Source organism: Hermetia illucens, chromosome 3 (genome assembly GCF_905115235.1).
Source record: "Hermetia illucens chromosome 3, iHerIll2.2.curated.20191125, whole genome shotgun sequence".
Taxonomy (NCBI): domain Eukaryota; kingdom Metazoa; phylum Arthropoda; class Insecta; order Diptera; family Stratiomyidae; genus Hermetia; species Hermetia illucens.
This window is the reverse complement of record NC_051851.1, coordinates 75,007,520-75,034,745: the sequence shown is the minus strand read 5'-3', so window position 1 is coordinate 75,034,745 and position 27,226 is coordinate 75,007,520. Positions and strand designations below refer to the sequence as shown.

General features: G+C 41.1%; 1 protein-coding gene and 1 long non-coding RNA gene across 2 annotated transcripts in view; one reads left to right on the top strand and one right to left on the bottom strand.

Moving 5' to 3' along the window:
* Positions 1 to 27,226, top strand: part of LOC119652741 — a 209,712-nt gene that overhangs the window by 170,569 nt on the left and 11,917 nt on the right. The gene's annotated exons all lie outside the window — the stretch shown is intronic.
* Positions 20,492 to 21,289, bottom strand: LOC119652742. The gene is made up of 2 exons (XR_005249591.1): positions 21,078 to 21,289; positions 20,492 to 21,016 (listed from the first exon to the last, which is right to left on the bottom strand). It is a non-coding gene; the product is annotated as an uncharacterized LOC119652742 (long non-coding RNA).

Genomic DNA, 27,226 nt, shown 5'->3' with positions numbered 1-27,226 from the left:
GGTTAGGGGTAGATCCGATCATGGAGTTGATCACATAGTATTCTTGCTGTCATGCTAGGTTTCTTTGCATTCGATTTTGCAGCATCAGCACAACATCTAGAGTCTCTTCTAGGTTCCTAGTATCACTCTACTCTGAGTCGTCAAGAATTCCGTTGCAGTTCGGGTGCGATCGTCTAGAGTGCCTTTCCCTTTCCCCAAACTTGGACTGCTTAGATCAAGATTGAGTTCACCACTCCAGTTATAAGCAGCCTACAAATATACCATGACCCTTCTCCGTTGGCCATCATTCTTGTCAGAGCCATGTTTCCCACAGATGCTTTGCAAGCAAGCTGAGCTTCACGTCTATTATCACTCCCAAGAATTTAATGGCGGCATGGAAATGATGGTATTCTTTCCAATTTTATCATCATTTCCTTTACGACGGCGCTTAGTGATCGGTGCGGCTTTCATTTCTCCTTTCGTGCGTTTCGTCCAAAGCTCTCTCCCCAAGCCTTAAGAGCATTATTTGTTTCTTGAGGGTATAAATTGCTTATTCGAAGCGCTTCCTATGACAACAAGTGTTATCTTGTCAGTTCAGTCAGTTCACTATTCTATCAGTAGTTTGGTCTTCTATTGGAAATGTACGCCTCCTAGGCAAGGATGCGTACCATGGTTTTCCGATGCATTGCGTCATAAGCAGAGTTTTTCCCGTCGATGAAGGTATTTCCATCCATGGTTTTTGCAGATCAGCCAGCCTTACTTCTTTCTCCGATTCGGGCATGCTAATCTCCTGCCCTGTAGTTCCTGCGTTAGTTAAAATAAGATTATCTGGTGTTCACTGTGAGTATAGCCCTCGCTAACGTGCTTGATCATACTAGGTACCAATGTAGGGCTGACAGGGGTCAGGTCTACAACTGAGCCAAATCTTCATTCCGGAAGGCGTTTACATGGTTTTCGTTGACTAGAACTATTTCCAACTGAACAGAAGCTTCTAATAGGGTACAGCCGCCTGGCTTTATTTCTCAGCTTCCGCATTCGGAGACCCAATCGTTGAAATCAAGACCATTAAACTTGGTCCCTTTGTGTCAAAGCCAAGGTGGCAACCAACAATCCTTTTGTCTGTCAATCGGCCGGTCTCTTTGTCTATCTATATTTACCAAATTTAGGAGCACATGGTCTTCAAAAGCAATGGACCCTATGATCAGGTAGAAGCTCAAACCCGATTCCTAAAATTATAACAAGATATTCCTCGGAAATAACTGTTTCATAAAAATTAAAATGTAATAGCATTCCTATAAAACTGCAATACGTTGTGAGTAAATTTATTACCCCATTTCAATCAATCTGCTATAAATATACCTGAGAGGAATCCTACATATGGGTACATTTATTATATACGATACAAGTATGATCCTTTCCCAATTTTTTCCACCAATCGATTTTAATGTGGCACCACTTGAATCATTCAGTTACCCACTTTAACTGCCTCTCCTTTTCCAAACAAGTTGCTATTATCCTTACAATCCGCCGCACATCGAGGGATGGAAGCCATCTGAAAAATTCAACTTGTAAGGTGTGCAGGTACTTTTGATACAAGTGAAATAATATGCCAATCTCCGATGAAATGGACTGCAAATATATTGGGCCATTGTGTTGGATTTCCAATGCATTGCGGAAACTAAGTGGGTAGTTTCTCTCAAATGGAAATATGAAAACGAAAAAAGTAAGATCATTCGTATTGTTTCATATCCACCCACAATTCGATATATTTGATTTTTGAGAGGAGTACGTACAGCGTCAGAATTAACTACCCTTGAGCTTTCGAATTGTTAACATGAAATATATATCATTCAATATTTATGAGCAAGTACGATTTTTATACCAATAATTTCCATTTAATATGTTTTATTTTCACATTGCGTGGAAATTATTCTTGCAGCACGTTGAATGTGTTGGATGTGTCATTTAATTTATACACCTCTGTATAGTTGAAATTATTGGAAAATATCTTTCATTAAATATGCGATCTCGATGGTTTAAGCTGATGAAATTTTCGTTTAATAGAAATGCAAATTTGAAAAATATCTATGGAAAATCAAAAAGAACTTCATAAATAAATGGAAAAATTATGAAAAAAAAATCTCAAAATTTAGTGTAAGAGTAAAGATTTTTTCGTTTCCCATATTTTTGTATTTGTAAAAATTTAAAATAAAGAATAAGTTACTTAAAAACCAATTGATAAAAACAAACTTACCATATTTTGGTAATAGGAAAAAATGAAAAAAATAAGACTTTGTATAAAATTTGATATTTTGCACAGAAACCTAAATATTATTAAACTTTGATGAATATCCAAAAACTTACTAAAAAACGAAGAACGACAAACATTTAATTCGAAAACAAAGCATTTATTAAATATAGAATACATCATTACTTGCACACCTACATACACGGAAGATTCTACTACAAATATAATCTTATTGGAGTATATTTCATGAGATGGAAACACTTGAAACTACGAGTAAATGTAATTCAAGGAACTAGGCAAATATTGTAAATATTGTGTATATCAAATAAAACAGAAAACCGATATTTAGAATAATCAAAAAGTAAGATAAAACTAACTGAAAAGATAACAAAACGAAAATAATGTAAAAATACTTATTGATTGTTATTTGTGTTAATAAAATTAACAAGATAAAACACACTCGATTTTTAATTCGTGCCCAGTCTTCCTTTATTCTTTTATATAACTTTTCAACTTTTCCTAGCTATCAAATGGCACATCAATTTCACCAGGGCTGTGTTGGTACAGCGTCTGCTTCCGATTTCGTCGACCCAGGTCCGAATCCGTCATTGTGGTTGTCTCCCTGCAGTAGGCTTATCACTAGCACAACATAAAAAGTGATAAAATAGAAACTGAAGTGCAACGGAATGGGGAGCGAATGATAATAGGAAAAACGAGACTGCCCGTACGTCCAATATTCCAAAAAGATGTGAACAGGGTGCATGCACACCAAAGAAATTAAAACATTTAAACGTCTCTCATCGCATAAGGCTATACAAGCTAAGTCAAATTACAACGTCAAAACTAAATAACCTTCAGACAAATACATATATCCAATCCTAAGATATACGATCTTCCATCAGGCACAGTAAAATTTGGCAAGTAATCACGGTCTATTTGCCTATCTCACCAAGGAACCACAATATACAATCAATAATAAGTCGGGAAACCGGAAGATTGACGCTTCAGGTATAAAAGATTTTGTTTCCCTATGTGAGGAGCATAACGTAGTTCTCCATTGGCTTATAGCATTGACCCGAGATATTTAAATCGCTCAGTTCTGGGCAGGTTACCACCATTGCCAGAACTCAGCGATTTAAATATCTGGAGGAGCAGATTACTGCCATTGAAAGAACTGAGCGATTTAAATATCTCGAATCAATGCTACCAGCCAATGGAGAACTGCGTAATGAAATGTTTCAAGCATTAACGCCACCTGGATGAAGTGACATTCCGAAACTGGTCTTCTTTGTGATCGACGTATCAGCGGACGTTCCAAATCTAAAATTTACTGCAATTCCGTCCGTCTGTCGCTCTCTATAGTTTGAGTGTTGACTATAAAGGACAATGAACGGCGTCTTGCGGTAATGGGGACGAAGATGTTGCATTGCACTGGTGGCGTGACACGTTTTGATCACGTCTGAAATGAGAATATCCGCGATCGATATGGGTTTGCACCGATCGTGGAAAAACTGCAAGCGAGGCGTTTTCGATGGTGTGGTCACGTAATTCACGCTAACGAGAATTCAACAACCAGTATTGGTCAGAACATCGAAGTCAATAGTAAGCAACCAAAAAGCCGGCCAAAACAATGGTCGCATGATACACTGGATCAGGATTTGAAGGTCTCGCGATTACATCCTGATCAGGCATTTGATAAAATAAAATGACGAAACCGATCACGACGAGCCGACCCCGCTTGAGAACTGAGGGCTGAAGAAAAAGAAGAAGATGGGAGGAGCGGTGAGCCTGACGTCAGCGTCTTATTTGTATGGCTTAGGATGCTGTTAATTAGCACAAAATTGATAAGTTTGAACTTCTGTAACTTTGACACTAATAGTTGGATTTTCATGGAACTTGGCATGTGTATGCACGAGACTGTCCTCTATGTCGGTGCAAAATACCTAGGATGAACTTAAGGGGAATTTTTTTAGTCAATTTCTAAAAGTTGATAATATACTATTAGTAAATTTTTTGAGCAGATACCGGAATAGGACATCTCTCGAAGATTAGATTTCACATAAGTGTTTTACACAAAATCTTAAGTGCTGTAGATAAGTAGATTCTTCATAAATGCAACTTTAATATTTAACGCGAATGTCAATTATTCCGGGTAATTATGACATCAGCATCTGATTTGCATGGCTTTGGAAGCGGTGAATTCGCGCGAAATTTGAACTGCTATAACTTTGGCCTTAATTGCCAGATTTCTACGAAATTTTGCATGTATGTACAAAATTTCATAGTTCCCATCTGTCCACCAAATTTCGTTCGGATCGGTTTAGCCGTTTTGGAAAAAATGCGTGTGACAGACAGACAGACAGACATTGAATCGATTTTAATAAGGTTTTGTTTTACACAAAACCTTAAAAATTAGAAAAACTAGGGGTACAAAATGAACTCTAGAGGATATAGATTTGAAACGGGATAATGCCGTATCTTTAATGACGAGGCCTTAGGTGGTGAAATAATTCCAAACTCCAGGACAAAAAATTTATCACAGTTTGATTCAATAATGAAAATCAGTCCAATCAATCAATCAATCAATCCAGTTGAAACATCTACACGACATTAATTCGGCCGCGGACAACCAAGAGGATAGAATCCGAGATGGGTTTAACTATCCATGTCAGTTGGAAGTAATGAGAAAGAGAAAGCAATTGGAACTGGAGCTGATGGTAGTAATAAAGGCAGTAATATAAATTTGAGTACCAAGCTTTGGGCAAAAAACACCCCCCCAAAAAAACAAGAGCAATTAGACACAGGAAAAGTCATATGATTACCATTTACCTTTAAATAAGTCATATCGTGTTAACCACGCGCTGCCGTTGACGGTTTACTGAAACTACATCGAAGGAACAGAAGCGGTATCACCTACCCCCGAAGATCAAACAACGAAGCAGTAAACTTCCGATTTTGGAAACCAAACACCAATGTTTATTGCAATAAAACTTGTTTGCGTTGAGTAAGATAAATTAAAACTGTACACGGCCATGAGAGAATTCGGTATCCCAACGAAATTGATACGACTAACTACGCTTACCTTGATCAATCTCTCACGACCATTTGACATCAACAACGGTCTTCGACAAGGGGTTGCCCTATCAGGCGTCCTCTCTAACCAAGCCCTCGAAAAGTCACCCGTGATACTGAGGTAAATGCAAGAGGTACGATTCTCTTTAAGTCCACCCAACTACTGGCCTATGCTGACGATATCGACATCATTTGGGTTTTTAGCAAGAAAAATTGAGAACTCTTGACCGCGTTCGAGAGAAGAATCCTCCAAAGAATTTTTGGCCCCCTACATGACGATGGACGATTCCGTATCCTACACAACGACGAAATCTATGAGCGTTGTGGTTAAAATCCGGCTCAATAGGTTATGGTGTGTGGGTCAATTAATCCGTATGGATAGGATGATCCAGCCCAGGGCAATATCCATGGTAAAAAAAGAAGACGAAGCAGATCCTGCCTGAGATGGAGCGGTGACTTAGGTCAGGACGCCAGACAGCTTTTAGAGATATCGAATTGGAGGACCTCGGCGCAAAACCGGGATGTCTGGAGTTCCTTATTAAGGCAGGCCTAGACCTGATACCGATTGTTACGCCGTTGATGATGATGAAGATAAATTTAGAGTAAGCGACAAAATGTATCAGAAATACGATGCAAGGACTGTTATGCTTCCCCGCAAATCGATTGTCTGAGTTTTGCTAGAATGATAAAAAAGGAGAGAGCTTTTTGTTTTAGAATTCTAATTGGACGGGATTTGGATAAGTATATGTTATAGTTAGTTTTTGGGTGGGATTTTTGGGTCGGAGAATGAGGATGCATGAGGGTGCCAATCATCGCTATCGAAGCGACGCTGGTTAAATTGGATGAGAGGGTTGCTAGAAGAGAAATGGTTCAATTATTATATATTATCTTAATGAAGTTTTTGATGGTATTCTAAGTCAACGTTAATATCTGTTTCGGTGAGGTTATTTTGAAGAACTAGTGTTAAGAGCTGAAAGGTTTTCATTTTCCTGATATTGTATTCAATACTATTAATCTCTAATGTATCATTTTTAATATTAATAATAATTCCCGGTCGATGCACGAAACTCCACCATAGCCGGTCCCAAGCCCGGTTAAGGAATAAGGAAGGATAGATAACTTCAGTGTGCCACCACAGCATTTGAGGTAGATGAGGAAAGTGTAGGAACTTTTCTGTCGCGCAGATTACTCACAGAAGAAGCTATCACCTCATCTGGCAGTTAGATATAAAATAAAATTCGCCACCCAAAAATGAGGAGGTGCTCCCGTAATGGAGAGCACGGCGTCGAAACTGCTAATCGTGGGAAGGTTCGATGTCTAGGCGCCATGACGGCCAGGAGCATTGCTCCGCCTGCTGCAGCTATTTCGCCACAATCTGTTCAGCAGGTTCGCGTAGGCAGCGGATGAAATGGACCGAAGAAATGAACTTCTTCTTCATCCACTCTTACTACGCAATGACGACGGAGACAAGTATAACATCTTACCGCTCATTGTTGCACCAAAGATTCGTCGAGGATGTACCGCAATTCACAGGCGTTTATTTACCGCAGCGACACAATCCCAGCCATTATCAGGGAGCGTGTTCGACTTGAAGTCTTTGCGGAAACTGGTGATCAAGAGTTGATGGGAGCAGAGGCGGCGGCATCGACGATAGCACGCCTCACTGCGGACAACAGCTTCAGTATTCGTCGAAACACTCTTCTACACCATCCAGCTGAAGGCTCCGCTTAGGTTCGGAACGAATTCTTAGAAATGGACTGTGCATAGACCAGGTATTTCCAGGCTCTATGCATCTCCAGCAACTCCGAGAATTCCATCCCAAATCAATGATAAAATTGCATCTCGGCCGTGTGCTGGTATGTCGCTGCTGCAACTACAATCACTGTTTTGTGGTGCAGTTGGGGCTGTCAAATTGCACGAACAGAAGATTCGCTTTCGAGTTATTGGTTTGAGTTACCGAAGAAATCCGCCATGAAAAATTCGTCTGGAACGTCGACGGGGCTCACCAAAGCAGGATATTGCTAGACTGGCACAAATCAGCACTGGCAATGCCAGCAGGACAAACAAAGCGCAGAGGATTTACAGGAACTATTCCGTACCCAGTCAAACACCCGTAGTTGAAATTCTGGACACACTAAACCAGAAACGTTCTATCGTATGCAATAGTTCACAAGGGTATTGCGAAAATTACTCCAGACATATTTAGAATGCAACGTACGCAAGGAACTAGCGGATTTTTTTCAGATCTCTCAACGAATCCCAACTGATCGTTTAGACCGTTCAGTTTTCAGTGACAGAAGCGAGAAAAATTCGAGTGGTATTCGGGGGTTATCCGCCGAACATGCTGAGTGAATCACCGCCGAAGGCACCCGCCCTGCCACTATATCTACCATGAATTTTGCGGATATTAATGAAAAGGAAGTTCATCGAGCCGTAAACAGCTCGAAGAACTGGAGGGGCCCTGGTCTTGATCGGGTGCAGATTTTCTGATATAAGAAATTTACCAGTATACTCAGTCGATTGCCACACAGCATTAATCAGGCCAATATTCGGCCCTTCCTCACTGCGGGAATTACCTACCTTATCCCCAAGAAGGATATGGTGCACGACCCCGTAGACACAAGGCCGATTGCTTGCTTACCAACCGTCTACAAAGTCACACATTCAACGTCAATTATTAGTGGAAGGGACAATGTCCACCACCGCACGAGACCAACAACATTCTGTTCGAGGAGCAGAAGGGCTGCCGAGTTGGGCCAAGAGGTTGCAAATAGCAATTCATTATCGACTCGGTAGTTATAAGACAAGCAACAAGAAGCCTAAGAGACCTGTTTAGTTGATATATCGACTACGCCAAGGACATCGTACCGCATACCTGGTTAATCGATTTCCTACGTCTGTATCGCATTGATCCCAAACTAATAAAGTTCTTAGCGACAGTCATAGAAGGGTGGCATATCCTTATCAGTGCGTTCATCGGAGGGTGCCAATACCTCAGAACCTATCCGTATGGGGAGGGGCATTTTCCAGGGGACTTCATTGAGTCCCCTTTGGTTTGGCTGAATGATGCTAGAGGGCATGATTTCGCAATAAAATATGGCCTCCAGCTGTGATATTCGGATGGAATCTGGATTAGATCAGTGTCGAATCCAAGCATCCCCAATGGTAATCACGAGCCACATGCCTGACATAGTATTGATAACCTCCACATCGAAGCTATAACCAAGACAGACTTCTACAAGTACCTAGGAATTCTGCAAGGAGCCCATGCTCGAGTTGGTGATCTGAGGGATGCTCTGCTGTCGGAATTCCTGCGACTTGTGAAGCTGGTACTGAAATCGCATCTCGGGCACTGACATATCCACTATCCCTTCACTCGCTTATCATTCAGAATATTGCCTTAGACGAAGACTGATCTGGAAAACATCCAGCGGTGGATACTATGTCCAAATTTCGAATGCCTCATCCAAACTGTTCCGTGAAGCGTGGTTGACGTGGCAACACAGCATCATCGCCAAGTCGACTCGATACGCGTTTATTTTTACAGCAAAAATCAGGCGAGTCCCTTGCATGTGGCTGCTTGTAAGATAAATAATGAGCTGATTCCAGTTAACTTGAAGGATCGATCTTTCAATTCCCTTAGTGGGATGTAATCGGGCCATCGATGAATGGAAGTGGAAAGCAATGGACGTTAAACACCTGAATTGTCTTTGGCGGCCATTTGCCAATTTGCACTTATCGAGCAGATGTGTTCTGGGGAGCTCATTGCTGATACGGAGGGATTTATGTGTGCCATTCAGAACGGCATAGTCGCCACCCGAGGTTATAAAAATATAATGTTATATGTAAGGTGATCCATCAAAACTTTGCATACAAGCATGGGCTTATCACGAGAGCATGTCCGGTTTACCGATAAGGGCCACAAGCAGTAGTATTAGGACCGGCAATTTCTAACTGATCACCATATTCAACATAACAAGCCTAATGTGCTGTTAGTTGACAAGGCAGATCACTCCGCTCCCTAAACGCTTGGCACTTAGTGCTAGTATTAGGTAAAATCCGGCATCTACCGAGATTGTGACAACTCAGAAAATAATAATAAATGCCTGTTAGCCATTTGCGTTCTGTTCTGATGGATAACCTTGCCAAAAAATTTAGCTAGAAATGTACTATAGCATGTTCATTGATGACTTCCACTATCGGCTTCCTGTGATATTGATAACTGCAATGTGCACTGGATCCACCAAGGCTTTATGAAATACGTCGTTTGGAGTAAATTTTTGACGTTGGTTTCTACTGCATATTTCACATTATAGTGCATGCTCCTTGAACACCGTATTTGAACCGTTGCTTAACGAAAACGCGAGCACGAGTATCATTTTGTTATTGTTGACTATAAGACGAATCAAGTTAGTATCCTCCTGGGCAAGCTTATCACGTAAAGGAGGAGCGAATCCCTAATGATTGGTTCGGCAAATTCAATTGCCTGGATCTCGTTTCCCTACGATAGGTTTTCAATTTACGAAAGGATCTCACTTATTTCCGTGCTAACCAGTAAGTTGGCATTTACGATTCCACGTTTTGCAAGTTGAGCGGCACGAACAATTTCTTGTATTTTATTTTTAAGGATTTCCAGTTTATTGACAATCATCTGCTCATACTTATCACTTGTCTGAAACGATCCCGTTATAGTTGTCAATGAAGTGTGCTGCTAAGTTTGTTAGGTGCTGGTTAACTCTGAACCGTTTGTTGTTGTTATATCTCCCAAGTTGTTTTGACTTTTCAGGATACCACTCCAGTCCGTTGTGTCCGGGTTTCCTATTCCTATCCAGTTCCATCCGGAACCTATCCAATTTATGGATCGTTTCTTCCTACTTGGTTGAAGTTGGGTTAACAGTTCTCTTATTTCCGTAACTTCGTGGAGGAGTTGAGGGATTAGAATACTGGATTTAATGAGACGAATTTGAATAATTGATTATCGAGGTCGATGGCACTAATATTTTTACCAGGTCCTGCCTTAGTAAAGAAATTATCAACGGCCTCAAAGTTTTAGTCCCCTATCTTTATTGTTTTCGTCTAACCAATGTCATTTGATACAATTGCTTTTTATTTCGTTTCGCCTACACTAATATACAATTAAAGATCTCGCGCTACTTGCTCGATGTAGATGACAATAGATTGTACGATTCTTATCGTTCCTCCCATAATGCCGATATCATCAGCATTGGCCAGTAGTTGAGTGGATCATCACGAATCACTTTTTCAAAGATCAGGTTAAAAAAAATGCATGATAGGGCATCCCCTTGTTTTAGACTGTTTTTGATGGTGATAATCTTCAGCGACATCCTGGTGTTTTTATCTGACCTCGCACCTTGGCCATGGTAGACCTAATCAGTCTAATCAATTTGGTCGGGATACTGAATTCTCTCGTCGCTGAGTACAATTTTACCCTGACTATGTTATCATAAATGGTTTGACGTTCCCTTCATTGAGCGAGAGAACAGAGAAAAACTCTGAATAAGGTTTTGTTTGACACAATGACTTGGTATCGAATAATGGCTTCACGGAGCTGCTGCCTACCACTGCTATGGAGTTTCATTTAAAATAGGAGGTGTGTTACGCTGGCGACATACTACTTGTTAAACTAAAGCCCACCATCCACGTTCAATTACTTCTGCTAGTTAAATGGGAAGAGCTCGCGATACACCCGACTCCAAGCTGAACCGAAAGCACCCTCCTCGTACCGGGAAGGCAACCCTGGACGTGGAAGTCCTTGGGACGAGAATTTGAAATATTTTGGTGAGTGGGAATCAAAAATGTTCACCAGCGATAAAGATGCCCATCAAATTCTCGCTCATAGAGCGCTCAAATATGAAATCCTCGCTCATAGCCTACATGTATACCCGGTTGGCCGATTCATTTTTCATTCGATCAGCGGCCACCTGAACAATCAAAACTGACATACCAACTGCATCCCAGCCACGTTACTGCCGCCGGTTAAATACGGAAATGACAGGCCGAACTGAACTTGGATGGTAGGAAATCAGTCCTCGCCAACAAGGGTAATAAAATTGTTACTTTCAATCCGGCCATCAAATACGAGTAGTTAGGAATGATGATAGACCCAAAACTGGCACGTCAAGTTTACTGAGACGATTCATCCACTACAAGGCTCTGGCAAGAATTATATCGAATATGAGCGTGACGTGGTTTATTTGTAAACTCTTTATAGTGAGGATCGTTAGCTCCAACTTGCTGTATGTAAAGCCCATATGAGAAACATATATGTTTTATGCAATGTACATAAACTGAGTTTGGGCGACAGAAGAACACCTTAAGAGTGTGTTCTGCCTTCGGTTACGAACGTCGGATATGGAAGACAGAAGATCTCGCTAAAGAAATAACTCCACCTCATGGTGCAACACCCGATAGTGGTGCCACAGTGTAGGGGTGGAGTCAGATGTGGTCTCTTAATTTCGGTTAATCAGAATACCAAGTTCTTCAATGCTAATGTCTCATTAAGCAAGAAATTTTAAATGGTATCTGTATTTCCAGTTTTCTGAAAAGAAAAGACCGTTTCAATAAGAATTTTTTCTTACATTCCAAATTCAGGACTTTTGAATAAGTTCATTTTCAAAAGGCTAGTCCTACTTCAGAGCTGTTAGATCAACCTACAGGTTGGATATTAGAAGGGAAGAGAAGACATAATATTAACTCAGTAAAGCGAATCCATAGAAATCATGACGGACTGCATTTCCATATGGTTTAGATACTCCCAAATATTTCGTGTATTCCTTCATTACAAAACCTTTTTAACATATAGGTTTGGATTCCCAATGCGAAACATGGTATTTAAGTCCATTATTACCCTCAATTTTCTTTCGTACTTTCCTATTGTAACACATTTACTTCCTTTCTATGCCAAACGTTTGTACAAACCAAATCATCACACCCAAAATAGAACAAACCTCCATTCATAAAAAACGTTTGATGATTCATATTAAATAATAACTAATTGAATGCAATAAAGATATATTTTAATATGATTACACAATATATAACAAATTAATTTTTAATTACAAAAATTCCATTTTTCAGGTGAGTACTGAGGCAAACACAGCATAGCAATGACCACTGTTATTTACGATTATCTCTCTCCTTCCACAAGCGCAATTTCATTTCACGGGAAATTAAATCAAAATATTTTCCAGTTATTAAATGCAGCATGATTAATGAGTGGAAAATTGAAGTTTCCCTGTTTTTTGGTCAAAATCAACACTGAGCCGCCTATTATATTTCCGTAGAAATACATATTTATATACTTTAGTCAGGAATCGATGTTCAAAATACCAAAAGAAAGGTGATAATCCTGGTTGGATTCAAGCTTGAACTAAGGTTAATTATTTAGATTCCGGTAAAGTTTCACTTTTCCTCGTTTGAAAACAGAGAACCTATCACCCATATTTTGTGAATGCTTAAAAAATGCATATTCTAGAGGACAATTCACTTAATATGTTTCCTTAATTTACTCGATTTTCTAATTTCTTCAGCGGCAGGTGGTGCTCTATAAATGAACCGCATTGTAGGACTTCTCGATTAACCTAGTATCTCATATCATTTTTTTTTCACCGAATGTAGGCATGTGTGGTACCGAATGAGCATGATATTATCAAGTTTGGTGGAAAACGCACTATTACTAACAAAGTTATAATAAATCAAAATTGTCACTGAAACTTTGAATATCAGTATCATACTAAGTTAAGTTGTCTGACAAGCTAAGTGCACAAACCTTGCGAGCTAGGTACAAATAGGATAATGCCCTGTCAAATATTCTTATATAAGAAACACACGAAAACCTTCGTATCTGCAGCGTTCAACTTCTGGTTTTCCAACTTGTTATGGGTTTTGTATAAATCAAACACTTTAATAATGGGTTGACTGTCTGGCTGCCTTTCTCAGGGAGAGTTAACTAAAACTGGCTGAGATTATAATATAGTAGGATCCCCTTTAAGAGATTATAATATGGCGTGTCTTTCGAGATGCACCTGAAGACAGAACATATCTGTCCTTCTGGAAGTCGCAGTCAGTACATGGGTATGAAGTGCCTTCCCTTAAATTTTGGGTACATAGAGCAGGATCAAGTTCATTTTCCTGGCAATAAGAAGCCTGCAGATGTAAGGCAACCCTCCTATATTCGGCATCCTTCCCAAAGCTATACTCGCCACCATAACACAAGCACACCACATCTATGGTTTAAAACAGCGTCATTTTCAGCATTACTTCTAAATATTTGGCCGGCTTCGTAGAAATGATAGTAGAAGAATAGCAGGAACAGAGAATAGAGCAGAGTACTCATTTGGGTCGCCCTTGCTTCCCACTTCTGAACCGAAGCGCTAAAGTCACCGGCGATCACCTTTGAACTTCGTTCCCTTTCGTCGAGAATAAGCTTGTCCCTCATTCCTTCAAATTGAGAAATTGGAGGACCGGTTGGGCGTAGCAGCTTTACACGTGCAAATGGTTTATTTTAATGCACACAACACTGGTCTGCTTAATCATGATTCATTCTATGGTTTGGTGCCTACACACCGCACGAGCGGATGAGATCTGCGACCCATAAACAATCATCACAGTTTCTGTAACGTTAAATTCTGACGTCAACGTCTCATCCCATACCAGATTCGTAACTGATGCGCTTAAACAGATCTTGAACAACCCTGCAATGATCATGCATGCTGCTAGTGCATACCTTTGCGAAGTATCCAAGTATAAGGCAATTGAAACACGTCTTTAGTGAAATCTTCTCTCAGGCGGGAAACCTCTGCTACCTTCCTACCTCCCCTACCTAACCTTCACTGCTAGGTTTCTCTCAAACTGACAATAGATTATTTTAAAAATGTTCCTAATTTAAATTGTTACTTCAAGACAGAGGGTGTGGCTATGACCTCAATCAAATGGTTAGTGAGTCTATAATTTTCATAAAATCAATGAAATAGCAGGGAAGGAGGAAGAATTAACTGCTTTTGACCGCAGTATGAAAATCCATTATTTACGTGCTCAACAAAAGAGGCAGCAAGGCCTGACGACTGGCGAGACACCAAAAAGAAGTACAAAGACTCCACACCACCGCATCAGAAAACCATCTTTGATTTTGGACAGTGGATATGAATAGTAAATTGCCAATGGAAAAGACGTGGTAAACGAAAAAAAATGTGGCCAGGTAGGTCACCCAGAGAAGACCTACAATAAAATCGAAAATAGGGTTACTTGCAGGGATTGTGGCGTGTGTGGCGAAAGCGTTGCACTCACTACCGACTCAGGGCTGTATCCAATATCTAAAACTGGAGAGGCGCAAGGACGCGACTAGCATGATCGAAATCCTACAAGTTAACATGCACCGAGTGCAATCACTCAAGAGTTCATAGCGCAGTTTGCTGCAGAGATGCAAGCTGATAAAATGCTATTCAGCGTCCAATTACCAAGGCTCGTGGCAGCTTATCGGGTACCCCTGCTACCTGGATTCGGGACGACATCTCACTTTGAGTTCAAGCCAAAACCGAGAGAATGGTGTGGTCTCCATTCGTAGTTTAATGACAACTATTCCCTAGGATTCCCACATGAGTTGATGAGAACAGTCCATCGAGAACTGCCCGCTTTTTACTACGAACAACCCAGATTTTTACTATAAACAAATCAAGAAACCAGAAGGAAGATATTGTCATTCATAGTCTTGAATTTGCAAAGAAACGATAATTTTGACCTATTATAACTTTTTCAGTAATAGTGCGATTTCCACCAAACTTCATCATATCATCTCCGCAAATCACGTGCCTTTCACTCTTGTTATCCAGAGGTTATTCCCTCAGCAAGAAAAGGTCATAGAAAGCTTCCAGCGATCTCTGAATGTGATGGTAATACCACCAGTCACTAATGACGAGTTGCTGGAGATCTGCGATGGGATAAGAGATAACAAAGCTCCCGGTTATGGATAGCGCCGAATAGGGCTTACCGTGAAATCCAGACCGGACATGTTCGCTGAGTTGTTCGAACCGTGTAACTCCGAGGGGATATTTCCTGCATCATGGAAGCGACAAAAGTTAGTGCTACTACCTAAGGGTGGCAAACCTCCAGGTGAGCCAACCTCCTACAGACCTATTTGTTTTTTGGACACTGTGGGCAAAATGCTAGAGCGAGTAATCTATAATATATTACTCCCGATTGTTGAGAGCCTGGGAGGTCTCTCAGATCGGCAGTATGGGTTCCGTAAAGCCAGATCAACCATTGATGCCATCAAAATGGTTACTGGCTTGGACGAAGATGCAATCGACGAAAAGGGCAGTACTAGCAAATATCGCATAGTAGTGACCCCGGATGTGAGAAATGCATTCAATTCGGCCAGTTGGAACCTAATACGGGGATCTCTGGGAAAGACTGGTATTCCCGCTTATCTTGCAGCTATTGTCAACAGCTATTTGCACGAACGGAGGCTTTGGTATGACACCGATGACGGACCCCAGGAGTACGTTGTCTCCGCGGGTGTCCCACAGGGCTCCGTACTGGGCCCACTGCTGTGGAACACCATGTACAACGATGTACTTAATCTTCCACTTCCGGAGGAAGCCGCGGTGGTGGGCTACGCCAACGATATAGCACTGGTTGTTGTCGCTAAGCACCTTGAAGATGCTGAGTTGTACTCATGCGAAGCGATGAGTGCTGTTAATTGTTGGCTAGGGAGTTCTGGTTTGACACTTGCGGAGGAAAAAATGGAAGCAGTCCTCATCACCAAGCGCCGTAAAAAAATTTAGCCCAGGTTCAAATTGGGAATCATATCATCACTTCTAAGCCAGCCAGCAAATACTTGAGAGTGATGACAGACGGGAGGCTCAGGTATAAGCAACAGGTGCACTACGTTTATGACAAAGCATCCACTGCAAGTGTGGCCCTATCAAGAATGATGCCGAACATGGGAGGGCCACGGCATGCTTCCAGGTTTCTTATAGCTAGGGTAGTGAGTTCGATACTGCTCTATGCAGCTCCAGTTTGGAGAAACGCATTGCACGTTACATTTAACGCTAACAAACTGAGTTCAGTCTACAAAAGAACATACCTAAGGGTGTGCTCGGCATTCAGGACTATCTCAGATGATGCAGCATTCGTCATCTCTGGAATAATGCCCATTGACATCTTGGCAGATGAGATGACGAATATATATAATGCGAAGCCTATTTCTCCTTTATCTCCTTTATGACTGGGATGCGATCAACTTAATGGTCGTATCTATCCAGAGCAAACTGCGAAAGGCAGAGGAAACTAGAAAAGTGCGGTTACGTACGCTGCGTAGAGACGAATGGGGACCAAGCCAAAATGAGCTGACTCCGCCCCGTGGTGTAATACCGTACGGTGGTTCCACGGGGCTTGGGGGAGTCGAGAGTGGTTTTAGTGGATAATAATCCCACACGCTGGCGTGCCCAGGCCAGTATATTTTGAAGATTTCTACCTCCTCAAAAAAAAAGACAGACAAGCTGACAAACAGACGGACAGACAGACATTGAACCGATTTTAATATGGTTTTGTTTTGCAAACAAAACCTTAAAAATGAAAATTCTAGAATGAAATTTAATATGCCTTGCCCTTGTCGGACGCTAAACAGAAAAAGTTAGCGTACACATGAATCTCGTAAAGAAAACGTAAAAAAATAACAGAAAACTAATTTTAAAAAACATAAATTTATATAGTTATCACTAAATGTAATTCAATTTTCATTAATAAAAAATTTAGATTCATTAAAAAAAAAATGAAGGATGCAGAAACAATAAAACAAAAAAAAAATACTTCAAATTTTGCGTGCATAAAGAAAACATATTTTAAATACCATTATTTTGGTTGTTATCCATAATTAACAACTAGATGGATATCCTTTGTCTTTGATAACTTCCGCTAAACGCGAAGGAAGGGAATTTTTCAACTTTATTATCTGTTAAGGCCTTATTTTCCTCCATTGCTGATCAGTTATATCCTTATGCAGCTCCTTTGAATGAAATATCGTGATATCGGATGTTAGCCTCTAACAAGTCCCAAAGATGCTCAATAGGATTCAGATCTGGATATTGTAGGGGTATTGAAGATGACGCCGAACATAATATAACAGCGAAAGCTTAACACTTTTCACAGTGTGTTTTGGATTGTTCTCGTACTAGAACATGAACCCATTTTCCAGATCCAGCAACACTGCATCAAATTGGCTTTAGGTATATACATATATATTCTTCTATCTATTGGTAACTCGATAAAGTTATATTACCTACATCACTACTTGCCACACCCCCACATTGGCTCACGGCCGTTCACGTTAACTCAAATCGCCTTGATGCGGCCGAACTGCACGATGTGTAATTTCCAATCACCCTCTGACTAGAAGGTTGCGATCTACTCGCCAATTTCCCGGAAAGTTTTACCTTTCTTCGATCGTTTAACGAAAATTTCCCTTTCTCCAGCGCTGCTCCTATTTCTCTTCGTACCCTACTCTCTTCTCTACGTATCTGGCAGAAATTTCGCATTACACTCATATTTTCTTAAAAATACTCTAGAGAAACAAAATCTTTCCCTTTTGACATCTTTGGTGAACTTTTGTTTATGGAAAATCCCGGAAACTCTTCGTTTTCACTTTGTACCAGTGGTTCAGTGGTTTTCCAAAAAAATCAATTTTACTAGATAATAAAGGCAAAAAGCGCTTAAGAAGAGACAGAACAGTGGTTTCTAGTAATTTTCATTGAAATAATAATTAGTCATGAAACCCCGTCAACATGATCCATACAACATTGCGATTTATTTTGGACGGGATAGGATAATTCAATCTAATGTAATCACTTAACCAGAGTTATGAGCAGAGGTATTCCCCAGAGTGGCGTCAGTTCTCCGGTGTTCTGTTTGATAGTTTTGTATGCAATTCTTCACATATTGGCCAGGAGCAGCATGGAGGGGCTTCTCCACTGCCTATGTCAATGACTTGATGATATCGGTGTCGGGGATGTTTCCCTCCGTAAGGAGTGAAATCATGAAGGGAGCGTCGGCGAAAGTGTGTCTGTGGGCTACAAGATGCGTATTCGGGAGAAATCTAACCAACGGAGCTGAACGGTGTACCCGAATTTCTCCTCCCACGGATAAATTAACAAAGATTGGGTATTTTTTCCAATATAAAGTGTCTGGATATGATCCTGGATTCTAGCTGAAAATCTAGGCGACACAGTCAAAGTCACCCTCTTCTGAGTTCCCGGTCATAGGAACATATTATAGAAGACGATGAGCAAGCTAACGGAGTGGCCAGGCGGGGCTCTGCTCTTGGCAGTCCGTCTTTGGGCACAGAAGAAGACTGTCAAACTGCGAAACCTCTTCGCGTCACTTCACAGCTGTTGCCTTCAGATGGCGAGGATTTGGAGTTTTTGGGCCAGTTGTGTCCTAGATTGCGTCCGTCTCCACGATGCAATTAATCATGACGTCAGACTCGACATATCTTAGATTGTTGAAGCTGGGGAGAGAAGGGAGAAAGCCTAATGCACTTCCTTTGCGATTGCTCAGTTTGACTAGGCCCAGGCTACAGCCAATGGATAAACAGCCCCTGATGTCTAACTACATAACCCTGCGTTATTATTGCGGTCCTCGTAATGCTCCTTAAAAGTACGTCTAAATCAGAAACCAACCAGCTTTTCGACAACAAATATTACATTGGGCGAACCCGCCATCTTATATCTCGTCGATATTTCATATTCCATGCACTTAAATCGGAATACGGAATCGTCGTCGTAATACAAAGGCGTTGTGTCTCCAGATGTAGCAATTTTTGTTACCAGGATGCAAAACTGCTTTAATAGTTTCTTATTGATACAAAGTCTGCAATAAAAATGGGCTACAACAAATGCGACGAAGTGTTTCAGCGTCAAATAGTTTCTGCAGCAGTTTTGTACCTCTAATTTTAACTAGTTCTAGAGGACAGCACCCTGGTAGGAAAATTCGTCTACTGATCATGTCATTTTAATTATTATTATGGATTCTGCCGCAAATACAAAGGAAATCTGTCTAATTAATCGTAGTTTGTAGTTGTTCTAAAATAACATTTTTGTCATAATTGACATGATTTAACTTGAATTTCGGCTTTTCGGAAACTTCCTTTGGTAATCACTTTATCCGTGAATTTTGATATTTCTGGCTCCCACACAAGTCACCCTACCAGTGAAAGATATAATTCGTCAGAACCTGGAAAATTATCCTCACAAATTGATGTTTAGATTATTCATGTCCAATTTTATTATGTTAATGTCCCGTTCGCATTCCACCAACGTACCCAATTTCTAATGTGTCTCATTTGCTACCATTTCATATTAAGCTCATTTTTATATACATAATACTTACAGTTAAACATTATGTTGATGATGATAACGAATATCTTTTAAAAGTATTTTGTCCTGAGGTTAATAAAATGAACGCCAACATTTTGTCATGGTGACTTAGGGGCCGCTGAAGGATAGCGTGCTATTTTTCCAGCTATTTCTGCTCGCAGACCGAGATAAACTTTAAAGGAATAAGACAAGGGAATAGGGAGATCCATGATATCAAGGATATCCATGATGTTTTCTTTGAAAAAAAAGTATTTGAGTGCTTACTTGCACCTTCCTTGCTGGATTTTGGTCATATCGCATTACTTGAAGGTACACATGAAATGACATAGCTTTCCTGGCCACGTTCCTGTTCATTTCATCTACATTTACTTCTATATGCAGATGTAGTTAGGCATTTATCCATTTGACGCTGTCTAGGGATACTGATGCCTTGCCATGCTGGAATTTAAATTCGTAATGAGACGCCGTAAAATTAAGTGGCACCAATTATTTTATATGTCCCTTCGACTTCATTTTCATCGTAACGGTAGTCGCGGCGAACGAATGCACGGCGTCATAGCTTTGTACTTAAAATGGAGGGATAACACAGGAGAGAGGGTTTTTGAACCATGATTACTTTAGTATGATTTTAAGGATATTTGCTTTATAGCTCCCAAATTTAGACCTGGAATTGAGAAAAACGAGCTAGGACAAAGGGGAGACCTAGCAGAGTAGCGTTTATAGACAGCGTTAGATGGCATTTATACCCCGTCTTAACCATGGAAAAAGGGGGGGGGGATGCACCTAAATATAAAACATCAAGTTAAGTACACCATATTTTACTTAGATTATCGGACGACGAATTCTCCTTCCAATTATTTGAATATACATACATACATATACAAAATGTAGCAGCTAAACTCGGATCTTCGTGATTCTTATGAGATGCTGATGAATCCTGAATCACTCAGTTTCCAATTGAGGGCCTTTGCTCTTCCCCTCATTGTGGGATATTCGTGCAAATTCGCCGTTTATCACTCTAAACTAAATTGCTCCAGGACGTCACCGGAACTCTAATCAACTTTCATTTCATATTTAATCCTTGCTCACATAGACGCAGCACTCAACGTTTTCCTGCTCCAACTCATCGACGAATTTGCAGTCTAAACTAAACATTTGTTAGAAAACTTGGAGTAAACACCTTTAAATCCATTCCTATTGTTCCTAGAAGCAGTTCAGGCTCAACAATTTTGCTAGATGAATATTGTCCAGAAATAATTTTCCATTTACCAGTTCAATGGAAATAGAAATGTAAATAAAGAATGGATGCCATGCTTCGCAGAAATTCCTGGAAATTTCATTTGGAAATTGAATGTTGTTCTTTAAAAGTTCACCAAACATTTCATTACCAGATTAAGTGGACGCTTCTATTCCTTCCCTTGGAAAAGTTGAAACTCCCTGGGACAGGTCTAACATTTCTTGATTCTTGATGGAAATTTCTTGAACAAATTATCTGTGGATGAAAAGTAATTTTAATTGAAATGTTAACTTGCCATTTCAAAAAGTTTCATTTGGACAGATAATCCAATATAAAGCGTGCCATGAGCAAATTTAATTGTTATTAAGAAACTAATGTTTGTTCAATCAGCTGAAAATTAATACATAACAATTTCGCTTGTCCTCGCCAACTTCAGTGAAAAGACAACTGTTTTGTGTATTAAAAGTTTAAATATAAATGGGGAAAGTAGCATCTTAATTGAATGCAAACTACATGAAATTTGTATAGTTCATAGTTTAAATTTGATTTTTGTATTTTCCATTCTTGATTACAGACAAGAAAGTTGTCCTTCAATTTGCCAATTCGAGGATGGACCAGTCGAGTGCAGGGTGGAGCAAAGCCTCTCTTCTATCCAGACCATTAGTACGTGATAAAAGCCAAATCTTGTATGAGATGACCCCTCTATTACCAAAACGCTGCAGGTCGAGACTGGAGAGATGGGAGAGACCTTCCTGAAACACGAACCACGGCCATTAGATAGTTTGTAACGAGGGATAACTGATTGCATCCGCTGCCACGATGAGCAAGCTTAACCTTACCATGCTACCGCGGGCCACGGCTCGGTACCCCTCTCGACCCTCATACTGGTGCGATTCAAAGAAGTACTACAAACAAGAATGAAAATAACAATTACGGATACGGGAGATCCCAAACCGCGTGCAACCAGATGCCTCACGTGGAGGGCATCTTCCTAACATTTATAACCAAGCAATCCAAGAAAATAGAAGTTGAAACATTAGGGTCTGCTGCCAAGATCACAACCAACAAAGATCAATGATCAGAGCAAACGTCTAAAAGTAAACAGATTTCAGTGACGCAGGAACCAAATCGTATATGCGCCATCTCAAGGGACGTCTGGAATGGAAACAATCCCTTAGAATAGACGTTGGCATTCAACTCCAGAACCGAGAAGAAATCAAGAATGCAGGAATCAGCCTTAAGAAGGGAATGCTCCCAAAAAATCAAGCCCGAAGCCAGAAGGGAGGAAAGCCCAAGTAGTTTATGGGAAAAGCTAGGAGACCGAACGTTAGTTATGCTAACCTAAGTAATGGTATTCGACCAATTACTCTACCCAGATCATTTTCGGAACAAACACTTACTCACGAGGAGCAGAAGATCATCGAAAACCTTATCGTTCGGGCAGACGTGCAAGAGATAGAATACTAACTAATTACAACAGCTTATGGTCGGTAACATACGCTTTTAGGCAGATCTGGTAGTGGTAGACTGGGCGACGAAGGACATAGGAGAATGGCTCAAAACCATAGTTTCTAGATTGCCATGTTAGCATGGAACTGTCCATAAACGTTTGCAAAGATATTCCAAGGACAAGGAAACAAAGGCCATGGCAACCTACTATGAAGTAACTAAAAGCCTAAAAACAAAAGAAATCAGCAGTAGTTTGATCATGACGATCCAACGATCCCTGGAGAACCGGACTGCAGACTCATATACGCCACTTATTCAAGTTGGCACCAACCTTATTGGGACCCAGTCCTTAACGGACGAGCCGAAGCAATCCCCATCTGACAGCATTCCTGACCCCGGGCTCCGATCGTCGCCACCTGCTGATGCTAAAGTCTTACCTGTAGGTAAGCATCTGTCTTTGGGCAACAAACAGCCTCTGGGCAAACAGCTTTTGGGCAAACCGGCTCCAGGCAAACAGCCTTCAAATAAGGCAAAACCTTCGAGTTGATCCAAAGTTGAAGTGAAAGGATCGTTTGGGCTATCTGCTGCTGAGAGCAAACCAAAGCGGTAGCCGCCTTCCGACGATCCCAACTCTACTGCTCGAAAGGCTGCAACGAAGGCTCAGCCGACAACGGCTAAGTTTTCATTTGCAGCCAGACTATCGAAGCCGATGGGTGGGTCCTGTATGACGACTCTAATCTATCCGGTTACGATACTGAGCAGTGCGAACAGCTTAAGAGTAAACTCCTCATATCTGTAAGGACTGCATCCTCGCAAAGCATTAAGCTTTGCTTTGAGTCGGCAGGTGTATACCGGAAAATGTTACCCATGAACTTCGCCGATGAAGACGCGAACGGGTGGCTCAGGCAATACTGCTCCACCCTCAACAATGTGTGGGAGGGTGCGCGACTAACCCTGCAAAGGGTCTCTGAAATGTGCGAAAAGTAGAGACATGGGGGTAATAACAGGATGTGATGTCAATGCTCATCACATATGTTGGGGAAGTTCCAACATCAATGCAAGAGGATCGAAACTACTACTAGTAGGAACCGACATGCAGATCCTGAATTTGGGTAATAAGCCCACTTTCTTCAATGTGGTCGGGCGAGAGGTCATCGACATCACGGTGGCACCTCCTGACATCGCGGCTCTGATCCGAGAGTGGAGAGTGTCAAACGATATCACACTTTCGGATCACAGAGGTAATAGGTATGGATCCACCTCTACCCACTCCATTTCGGAATCCACGGAAGACCGATTGGGTGATGATAGAATTGAGCGCCTGAGTTACGATCCCTGGGAAGCGCATCAAACTCATTACTGGAATTAAGAGGACAGCCCAGATGATCACAACTAGTATGAGAGAAGCTTTCGAAGAAAGCTGTCCACTCAAGATGCCAAAGAAGGGTAAAACATTATGATGGAACTCGGATTTGACAAAACAGAGGTGAACGACAAGGATGCTCCCCAACCATGCTCTGAAGTGTGATTCAGGCGCTAGCTGGAATCGCTATAAAAAGGCACAGAAGGCTCTAAGGAAGAGCATAATATCGGCTAGAAGAGCTTCATGGAGACGCTTTTCCAGGCTTCCAGGCTAACTCTGTAGAGGCAACCTCAAAGCTGAAACGGATTCTGGTTAAAAAACGTACCCAGAAGGTGGGTTATTTGAGTCTGAAGAACGGGAGGTACACAGAAAGCGCTGAAGCAACGGCAAACCATTTGCTTGAAGTGCACTTCCCAGGCAGTATCCAAAATTTAATCCCGGGGCAGACAGGTGCATACAGACCTCAACCGTGAGACTGGAATCTGGCATGCAAAGTAGTATCATTGGAGCGAATTAAATGGGCCTACAAAAAGGACTAGAAAGACTAATAGATTTGTTCATAAGGGCTTCACACATTCCTAAGTGGCCACTTCACCATAGGCAACACGCCTACCAGAAAGGCCATGGAGAGAGCACTCAATGAACTTACAGGAAAAATTTAAAAGGTGATGTTCAAACAAGAATATGGACATCGTAGGTGCCTTCAATTATGCCTCATTCGCGGCAATTTGTGATGCAGCAGGACAGCATTGAATCGAATCGCTGCTAATCAGTTGGATATTTCACATGCTGGAGTGGAGAACAATCCACATATCGGTCGGCCGGCTATTGAAGCAGGATGTCTTAGGGGCTGCCCACAGGGAGGGGTTCTGTCTCCACTGTTATGGCTCTTGTTAATGGATACCCTACTGTGGCTCCTGGAGGACAAAAAAGTCTTCGTGCAAGCATTTGCGGACGACCTAGCCGTAATAATTACCAGCAAGTTTGTGGAGACAGTAAGTGAAGTCCACAGATGGTGCCTCCGCAATGGGCTTACGGTAAATGCAAAGAAGATTGAACTAGTTATGTTCACTAGGAACGTCTGGTGGGGCAGCTATTATCTATCCACCTTAGCCAGGGCGGAAATCCAGCTGGCACAAACAGTCGAGTATTTAGGAGTACATTTCGACTCCAAGTTAACGTGGAAGCACCATATCCAGGAACAATCTCAGAAATCCTCCAGATTGCTCTGGTGCTGCAGGAATGTGATAGGTAAAACCTGGGGACTTTCACCAAACGGATATACTGGATGTATACATCCACAATAAAGCCCATTTTGATGTATGCATGCATCGTCTGGTGGCCAAGACTGAAGTTTAGTAACAGCAGGATTCAGAGACAAGCCGGCACCAGCTCTTGGAATCCGACCGCCTACTGTCGAGTTTACTCTGAAAGGTGCAACTGCGAGGATTCACGCAGCCGAGTGGAGAAATTTGAACTTTGCCGGCAGGCGAACATCCTTGTGAAAGAGCCTAGGGACACTAGAACGGCATTTTTGTTATCCCTTAAGACGTGGGAAATGAAAACCCTAGTAGGCCTTTTAACGGGACACTACTTATTAAACTACCATATGGAAAAGATTCGGGTAGTGGTTTTGAGTATGTGCGACGAATGTGAGGAGGAGGAGGAGACAGCCCTGCATTTTTTATGCAGTTGCCCGGCCTCCTCAGATCTCAGATGAAGACATCTTTGCAAGGTTTTCTTCAATGCAGAATCTACACGTTCTGGAGAATCTGCTCAGATTCGCTAAAGCCTACGAATGCCGTAGGTGGGAAGCCATTGAATGGGCGATTTACGGGGATTGTATAATGGGCCTAACAATGGCATGAATGCTCGGAGCTGCCGTTCCCCCCTTAAACTAAACTAACTAACTAGCATAGATATATGTATGTTTGGCATATATACTAGCGAGTACAGAAAACTTTGTAAACTTGCCTCTCATAGGCGCATTTGTTGTTAAAGTCTGTTCGGTCGTTAGCTCATCATGATCCAATGAAAGCAGGTCCTTACAATTTGCGCTTTAAATACGGCCAAACGTTGTCAAACTAAGTTTTACGGCAATGCTGAACAAACCCTTCCTCGAATCAAACTTGATCAAAATTGTCTCTTTCTGTTCCTTTTATAGACCGATTCACTCGACATTGTTATTTCCGAACGGCCTATTACCAGTACCAGTATGTTACAGATTTCCTGGAAACACCACGTAGTGCAACAAACCAACCTAAGTCTATGGCAAACAATGAATTATAAATGAAATGGTCATATGCAAAATACAGGTTACATTCACCAAGCATTTTATCAAATATAATATTTTCAGCAGGAATGAAAATATCTAGGTCGCATCTATTGTCCTATTTTTCGTATGTTTCATTGAACTTCTGTTAAAAGCATCAACTCTGCACCGATTCACATCCAACAGTAAAAAACTTCAATCAAATATGACCTGTTTCCCTGGTGTTCGCATGTAGTTAACTTTTCGTCCCGTCACTGGGAGCTTCGTCAACGCAAAAAGACCTAATCGTGTTTTCTATATCCTTTACGCAAACGAAAATTCAATCACTCGCCATATGGAGTAAAATGTAAGCTTTTCAATAATTTACGCCAGATTATCCGACAGTCAAACAAAGTACATTTTGATTGCAACATTCATCATATCCTTTTACTAGGAAAGTTCTGTTCCAAGGACAGTCTTATATATACGAGTAGTGTTAAGTGCTCATATATGACTTCACCCTCGAAGCGTATGAGAAGTCTAGGAAAGCCCATCTTTTCGGTACAGTACGTATGAGGAAAATGCATGATATTGTATTCGGTAAAGCTCAAGATCGGGTTTCCGAATTTTGGTCTATGCGAATGTAAAATGCTCAGATTCTCTTGAATTGCATAGACACTTTCTTTCAGCGACGGCGAAGACTCTCAAGGTCTACAGAGGAGAATTAAATAGCCGCTAAGTAGCGCTTTACACTATATACGTATATCACCACGACCCAAGCAGGAACAAAGCAGCTCTTTTTCAAAACAAACTATTCTGAAACAAATCCATTTCTCGTCCATAACTATCTTATCCTGATAGCTGTTCAAAAAATCCATCATTTCTCTTCATTGTGTGCCTCCGTGCACATACATATATGTATATAGTCAAAAGCGGATTATATTCTTTTCGGTTCATTGTTTCGCAATATTTCTCACAATCACGATGTTAGGAGAATTCGATTTAGGGAAAATCAAGCAGCCAAGGACTTCATACCAATTGGTGGTAGTGACATTGTGGCGGATCGATAGATAGTGCAACTCGTTCAATGCAAGTCAATGCGAGAGAAAAAGATTAAAGTGAAGATGACAGAACAGGAACGTCTTAGAATCCCTGTGGCCATTTTGGTCAACGACGATGCCTTCGCTCTATCGATTACAAATCAAAAAGGTTTTCTTGGCTCCTTTCCTTCTTCAAA